The sequence below is a fragment of the Cyprinus carpio genome, chromosome A22, assembly GCF_018340385.1.
Source record: "Cyprinus carpio isolate SPL01 chromosome A22, ASM1834038v1, whole genome shotgun sequence".
NCBI classification, from domain to species: Eukaryota; Metazoa; Chordata; class Actinopteri; order Cypriniformes; family Cyprinidae; genus Cyprinus; species Cyprinus carpio.
Genome location: NC_056593.1, coordinates 15,872,235 through 15,880,828, shown reverse-complemented (window position 1 = coordinate 15,880,828; position 8,594 = coordinate 15,872,235). Strand labels below are relative to the sequence as shown.

General features: G+C 35.3%; 1 long non-coding RNA gene across 1 annotated transcript; it reads left to right on the top strand.

Moving 5' to 3' along the window:
- Positions 1–2,603: 2,603 nt before the first annotated feature.
- Positions 2,604–8,144, top strand: LOC122134647. The gene is made up of 3 exons (XR_006153210.1): positions 2,604–2,760; positions 7,672–7,736; positions 7,842–8,144. It is a non-coding gene; the product is annotated as an uncharacterized LOC122134647 (long non-coding RNA).
- The last annotated feature ends 450 nt before the right edge of the window (positions 8,145–8,594 follow it).

The window sequence follows — 8,594 nt, the reverse complement described above, 5'->3', positions numbered from 1 at the left end:
GTGAACACATGTAGGGAATGAACTTGTTCACTCAGAAATGAAAGCGTCAGTGGAGATTCTTTCAGGAAGACTCCAATGCCGGTCATTCATTCATTACATACTAACAGGTCTGACATATGCTGCATTTGGCTTGGGTGCATAAAAAAAAAAAAAAAAAAATCTAATTAAATCTAATTATTTGTAAAATAGTAGGCTTGCTGAGGATCAGAGTGCATGACGCACTATGCCTGCACGATCCATCTTTGCAAAGCTCATTTGCCACCTTGTAATGTGCATTTGAATACGAAACCAAACCATAATACATTTCAGTATATTACTTTTAATGAGAAGTATTTAATACCTGTTTGCCAGCAAAAGAGATTATTTAATGACGGTTTGTTTACTCAGATTCACTCAATAAACATTCCAGTGTTTGAAACAACTATTTTATGTGACATCATGAGCATTTATTTATTATATTATATAGGACGATGTGAAATTTCTACTCTGATAAAGACTGATACTTGCACCTTGTTGTGAAAAATATCTTATGTCTAGCACACCGTTAAGATATTTATTCTTATCTCATGTTGTGGGTTGTTACTTCAGTTGTTGTGTGGATACCTCTCCTGGAATGGGGTAGGCCTAAGTTTTACGACTTGGTGTCTTGTGTAGCCCGTTTCTGCAAGTGGTCCTCACTGACAGTGCTTGCTGTCCATTTCTGCACAAATGTCCTCTGAAAAGAGTATGAATGAAAACAGACACATTTTCTCTCTTTGGTCTTAACATTAAAGTTACATTAAAAATGAAGGTTAAACATTAATGTCCTTAAATTTTCTTTTTCAGGTTGAGAAAGGTGTGTTTATGCTTTTCTGAGCCTTCTTCGTTAAAATTTAGCTTCTACATTCTATCACTTTACTAATCTTATGGCCTCATTTCATCACAATGCAGTCGTTTAGAATCCCATGGCTCATGCTGCAGATGCAGATAACCGTGGCTGCTCTCCCTCATCTTTACACAGGTTATTCTTTGGGAATGGTGTTATACTAATGCAGTCCTCTGATGCACACATTGTCATTCTCCCCACTTGAGATCTACGTAAGATCTGGCTTACTGCTCAGTATGCATCTTTAAGCAGAAATCACAAGGCATGTTTATCTTTGCGTCTTCTGATGGTGGTTTCATTCTGTTTCCTCAAATCTATTGGCTTTGGTCCGACTTGGCTTATCGCGGCCTTCATATCACATAGCCTATCGCAGCCTCTGTATAACATGGCCTATCTAAGCCTGTGCATTATACAGCCTATCGTCCACTTCACATAACTTTGCTCGTGTGTCATCAAAACTAGTCTCACTATTATTGTTTATGAAACTCTGCCTAATGTGACCTTCACATTACACAGCCTGTCACAGCATTCTCATAACATGGCCTAACGTGACCCTTCCACATAACTTGGCTCATTGTGGTTATCTGGTAAGTCTGATTATTATTGTTCATGAATCTCGGCCTATCATAACCCCTCCAAATAAACCGATCTATCGTGCTCTTTATGTTACATGACTAGAGTTGTCTTTGTGTTAATTGGCGCTATTGCGCGAACAGTCTGTTTATAAATATTTATATTTATGCCGCCCTCCGTCATAAAGTATTACATGTTTCTCTTCGCTATCTACTGGTGGTAGTTTCATTCATTTTTCTACTAAATCTTGGGCTTCAGACTTTCAGACAAATACTTCCCTTCCTCATAATTGGCCAATCATAGTCTTTCACCATCGCGTTATTTTATCACATAATTGGCTTTATCGCGTCCTTTGCATAGCATTACCTATTGTGGCCCTCAGGTAAAAACTGAACATTATCGTTTATATAACCCAGCATATTATGGCCCCATCACGTAATTGGCCTTCCCAGAATTTGGACAAAGGACGGTGCCTTCCGGCAAAATAATTTTTCTATGCAACTATTCACTAATATTGTAACTCACTCACCATATAGCCGCTGCCTTTGATTTTTGATTCAATTTCTTAGTGTTTACTTTGATGATTTTAATCTATAGTCAAAATGTTTTTATTTAATGTGTGGTATAAGTGTAAGTTTTGTTTTGTTTGTTTTTTTTTAGTTTTTTTGCTGTAGAGCTAATTGTTTATGTTTTATTAAAGTTCTATTTTGGCTCCTATAGTATTTTTTTCTCCTATAGTATTTTTTTACCACCATAGTAGACCCCTATTATTTTATTTATTTATTTATTAATTTTTTACATCCGAATATTTGGGGGGAGGGGCACAACAATATAAAACTGCAAAAATGGCTCGCGTGCTGCGGTTCCACTTTTTCACCACAGATTCACATTGTAAATTTTGCGGGGCGCTGTAGTGAGTTCGGGAGGACACCGGCACGACTGCCACCATGCTTTTTAGTTATCATTTTAGTGTGTTCCAGGTCCTGGCGAAGCTTGCGACGAATTTGAAATATATCCTGCACTTCATGGCTTAAAATTGTCAAGAAAGTCCGAAAAATATTTGTTTGCAGAATGCTGAACACATTTACAGATTAGCTATTATTTTATTCAGTTTAAATAGAGGTCTGTTTTTGTGGGTGAATATTTTGGTGGGGGCTTTGCCTCACCTGCCCTTACATCCGAGCCTCGCCCAGGCTAAGCAGCGACTGATGACAGGTCGCTAGTGCACAAGAACGGAAGTAGAGCGAAGAACGCATGCGACGCACAGCGAGAAACCGGTGTTTTGTGATGTCGCGTGAGACACTTTCAACGAGGAGGACAAGGTAAAAATAAAATATAGCTCTTTATTCGTGTTACTTTGCCCCCTAAACATTAAATTATACTCTAGAACTGTATTTTTTAAGTTACTTAACCGCCATTAGAAGAAATCATTTTCTTGTCAGGTTAATTATTGTACTGACAGTTTTATTCGAAGTCGCCATAATTTAGGATAAATTGGCATTACTCACAATGTTCAGCAAATTCAACATTCATCAGGTAATAAAGATCCAACATTTGGTGAATTTTATTATGTTAAGACCTATAGACATGTGTTTAAATCTCCGCAATTAAGGACTTGAACCAAATAAACAGCAGTCGCATGTACTGTCTGTTTATATAATAGTTAAATATTACAAATATATCAACAGAGCATCGTAGTCTTTGAGGTATGTGGTGATTAGTGAAATTGTGAAAAAATCGCAAAGGATAAACAAACTTTTTCACTTTCTGTTATTGTGTTATGACACAATAAGGAAATAAGAACTAGACCTCGAATTCAGGACAGAGATATCAGGTTCTCAACTGCTTTAAAAGCTAACTTTAATAGTTTTTATTACACAGCTCTCTGTAATACTTGATTCTTATCGCATACATCCAGTGAATTGATCCCACCTACAGTAAAAAAACTGGTAACAACAGCTCGTCTGGGTAAGTGAAGTCGATACGCTTTCTTTGTGGAAGCTTTTGCATTTGGCTGAGCAAATAAAATATGAAAATTCAAAATCAAATTTTGTGCACAGATATTTTATAATGTGGCAAGTATGTAGTACAGGATAATGAACACGCCAACAGTTGGTACAGCAAAATAAACCCCTTCAGGGTGATACAAGAACCTGATCACTAGGGCTGCATGATTTGGGGGGAAAAGTCTATTTGCTGTTTTTTTCTGGATAAAATTGCAATTTGCGATTTATATTTAGATTAGAGCCTTACTAAAATCTAAACAATTAACTAAGAAAATAGATATATAATTAGATAGGCTATATAAATTTAATAATTTGATTTAAAAAAAAAATAGTACACTGGAGAAAACATGGATTATCTTATGTGATATTTTTTCGTCTTCTATTTAATTCACAAATTACTGAGCGCTAAACAACATGTAATGTCTGTTTAATTTATACTGGACGCCAGAGGGCGCTCTCGCGCAGAAAAATCCATATACAGTATATATATAAAGAGAGAGAGAGAGAGATAGAGAGAGAGAGAGGATAACAGTGATTTCAAATATTATCAAATACTGTACATTCATATAGCATCAAAGAAACAAACAGAAAAAAGAAAGAAGAAGGGGGAAAACTACAGGTCATAACTTACAAGAAATTTCCATAAGTAAAGAATTCAAAAATTCTGTACATATTTCTTAGATCATTTAGGTTTATTATTAGTCCATTTTTGTTTGTGTATATGGTATTCCCCATACATAATTATTAAATTTGTTGTAGTAAATAAAATTAGCTTTAATATTATTAGAAATGTTGTCACCCTTTCATAAATCCTGATCGACATTTATCATTTATGGGATCAAGAATCGTCTTTAATTGTTCTGCGAATATATGTGCAAAAATGTTTGCATCATTAATAATAAGTGTAATCGGATGCCAATTTTGTAAAAAATAATATATCCTTATTGGGCTTGGTAATAAAGTTATCAAATCTCGTCTCAGTGAATTGGGTAAATAACCTTGCTGTATAGCTTCTCTAAACACAGCTGACAAAAAAGGTTCATTTTGAAAAAAAATTTTAAAATTCACTAATTATACCATAATTCCCAGGTGAGCATTATTTCCATTACCGGTATCACCCATTGGCTAAAATCATGTATTTTAGTTGAATTATTTTCCCTTTAAATGTACATTTCAATTTTGCAACACTGGCTGCACGATCACTCCCATATGACATCCATAAATCTGTCCCCGACTTTTCCAAAAATTAAAATCTGACAAAGATGCATACGTTTCTTAATTGTAATAAGTCATTTAAATTTCCTGCAAAACAAACATACAAACAAACAAAAAATACTTTCTCTTTCAACAAATTGCGGATTCCCCTGACATTTAAAGATAAAACTGACAAAGATACCAATGTGCTATATTAACAATAATTTAGGCTTACCAAAAAAAAAAAAAAAATAAATAAAAAAACCTCTAAAGTATAACTACAACTCAAATCAACCTTAAAAAATACAGTCAAGAGCTTTGAAAACTATACTATGCAACATAGCAATTAGGCCTAAATTAAAATTAACAAAATGAAGATCAATACTGTTCGTAAACTGAAAATTTTGTTTTAAATGTAATAAAACAAATGACGACTGCACTTGTCACCAGCATAGAAGTGCTTCTTTAGGGAGATATTTCCTTTCCATCCACAAAGGCTTGTAACACCAACAGATTAAGCCTACTTTCCTACCTGCCAAGCAACCTCCAGCTTACGGCCTTAGTTGTGCCAACTCCTCTCTCCCTCTTGTGGCATTTACCTTCAAATTTCCTTCCAAGATGGTGTACTATATCTGCCTCTTGTTATATTTTGCTGGTGAGCTCTGGAAGAGGCTTGTACCTTTATGTCTTCACCTGCCCGCTCCACCACACCATGCAATCTCAGATTCCATCTTTTTTTGTATCCTTCTGCTGCATTAAGCCTGGAATCGATGTCTGACATTTTCTTACCATGTGCGTCACTGTTCTCATGGATAAGGCTTTATGTGCTGTTTCATATTTTTCATGTAATCTTTGACATTTTTATTTCAATTTTACTTCAATGAAGAGGAATTCTGTCATTTGCTTCTAAGCTCCAATGCTCGCCATTTTTGCCCTTAAAGGTATATTCCCCCAAAAATGAAAATTCTGTCATTAATTCAGTCATTCGTCTTTTTGGGTTTGGAACGGACATGAGGGTTAATTATTAATGACAGAATTGTAATTTTGGGTGGACTATCCCTTTAAGAGCTCCTCTAACCCGTTTGATTCTTTCATTTATTCATCGTACAATGTTTCTTGAATTACAGAGAGTGACAGCTCACTTTTATTTTTTCTTTGTATATAAGGGGTGCTTGGGGCACAATCCGGTAAAGGAATTGTTTGCACCTTGGACAACATACAGTATGGGTGCATTGTTTTGAACATCAGTGCCACAAATGTGCACTTCATCATCTTTGTTCTTTATCTTTGTTAGCGGCTTTATGCTCTTTTCTTTGACTTTACTCTCCCTCTCTTTTCGTTTTTTCCACCATTTGGTGCAGTTTCACTGAGCTAGTTGCAAAGTTCAAAGATAATTACAGTAACAGTTCAGATTAATTATTTGACCAATAATAAGATCTTGCAATCTAGACGTCTGACTGGTCAACATTTTTTAACATCCACTATCAAAAAGAATGATATGAGGTGAAGGAAACAACATTTATACTCAGCTTCTCACATAGTGTTGCCATGTTCAGCAAGGCAAAATAAGGGACACCCACTCATGCCTAAAAAAAAAAAAAAACACCAAGGACACAAATAATCAAGGAGGAACATGTTCAAGTATATAATATATATGATACATACAATAAATATACAAAAAGAACAAATTTTAAAACAATAATACGACCCTATACCTTTAGACAGCAACGGATGTGTCTGTCACTTTAAAGGTATGGAGTTCATCCAGAAATTAGATGCTGCTCAACCAATCACAGCACAACACCATTCCATGCACTGTAAACAGTAATTTTACAAGCTAGCTGCATAGCTTGTCAGTGATCTAAGGCTCTGTGTATTAAATGCCGCTCCTTGATGGAGATATACTGGAGATTTACTACTAATCACAAAACCGGCTTTACTGACAAGATGCGCATGATCATCACATTTATCGTGCAGCTCTAAAAATAAATGAATAATTTTGACAGCATTGATAAACCTGTGGTGGTTTCTGTGGCGTGGAAAAAAACTAAGCTATTAATAAGATTAGTACTGACCAAGTTCAGAGGCTGTCATATGTGGATCAACTTACTTTGTTGTGTATTTTCAACAGCTTCAATATGAAAAATAACTTAATATTCATTCATGTATTAATTGTATTTGGAGGAAAAATAATCATTTTTTTTATATAAATCTTTGAAAATCAAAATCTTTTAATTTTTAATGTTATTATAACCTAAAGCTATGTGAAAGTGGTTTTCATCTTGCCACTTTCTTGGTAAAGAAAACACATTTTTACTCAAATTAATAAGTCAGAAGGAGAAGCACCTTATTTGCCATGACAGGGATAGAGTAGAATATTAAATTTACAAGGATATTACTGTAAAGATACAGTAGAGCAGCATTTCACAATGCACACAATAATGGGAGTCTGACAGAGTATTACATGACACAGACAATTGGTACAAATATCAAAATAGCCTTTGGAATACTGTGTCTGTAGGCTGTGTAAAAAGCTAGGGATGCACGGATAACATTTTTTCAAAATCTTGAGTATCAGCCAATACTGATACTGATCCAATAGAGGGTATGCACATAACGTCACAGTAGGGGTGAGTCACTTCAGTTATACCCACTGAGTGGCAAAAAGTGTCAGTATAAGCCTCACTTTTACTTTCACTTAAAGATCAACACAGTATAATTAATCGTTTGTTTCAACAAGCAGGAAGTTACATAGACATGGCTTCAAATAACTCACATGGTTGGTCAGGTGTTCTTATACAGAATATGTTTCTGTTAATCCTGTTAGACTGGATCTACACCTATATAAACAGGAATAGTTCAAGTCTCTAGAGTTATGGACTTGATACTCATACATCACTCACATGGTGAACACAAGCTAAATATAAAGTGAGTTGTCTAGAAGGCTGGACTTATGTTATATGTTATATACACATGCTCTTGTGCACTTACATATTCTAATGAAAAGAAGTATGATAATGCAATCTTTTTCAGAATAATGAACAGCTTCTAGAATAAAAGCGTGGATCACCTGAACTTTTTGATAATCAGCAGTATGGGTAAGAAAACAAAAATATCAGATTTTTCGCATTCCTGAATGAAAAAATGTTCACGTGTTGTAGTTTACTGATGAATCTAAGAATGGTTATTTTGTGTTATTCTAGATCGCAGTCTGACCATTGTGTTATTTGGAAACTCTGCTGCAGTCCAGTTCCAACATGACAATTTTCTTCTTGGAGAAATACAACCAAATATTGGAAATGCAACAGTATCCAGGACTGTTCCTGTTCAGATGAAGAAATCAGGACATCACGTGTCAATGATCAACCTGATTGGCTTGCATGAGACTGCAGTTGACCTGGACGCTCTCAGTGGCCAACTAGTAAATGAAAATGAAATCATCGCCTTCATCTTTGTTGTGCGACTGGGCCAGTTAACAGATTCTGATAAGATGGGTATTGAGTGGCTTCAGAGAGTATTTGGTGACAGAGGTTCTTCTCCATTTGTGATGATTCTCTTCACCTATGATTAGCGCGGAAGAGTCTGACTCTATAATCGATGACCTGAAGAAAAACTCTGCTCTTGAAGCGACTGATTGAGAAATGTGGCAGAAGATACCACACCTGCAGAAAGAACATGAACAACCAATCAGAGATGAGAGACCTTATGAACAGGATTGAGCAACTGTTTATTGATAATAGGTGCCAGTGCTACAAATACAACACAGCGTTAAGTGAGAGAGAAGATGTGCAAAATAGGACATGTCAAAGTGGTAAGAACACAGATTTGGTTTCATTGATGTTATGTTTGATTCTCTGAAATATTTATTTACCCATGACTAAAACACTTCCATTAATGATTCACCAATTGTATTTGTAACATATTGTGTATTATTACAAGTATGACCTCTACAACCT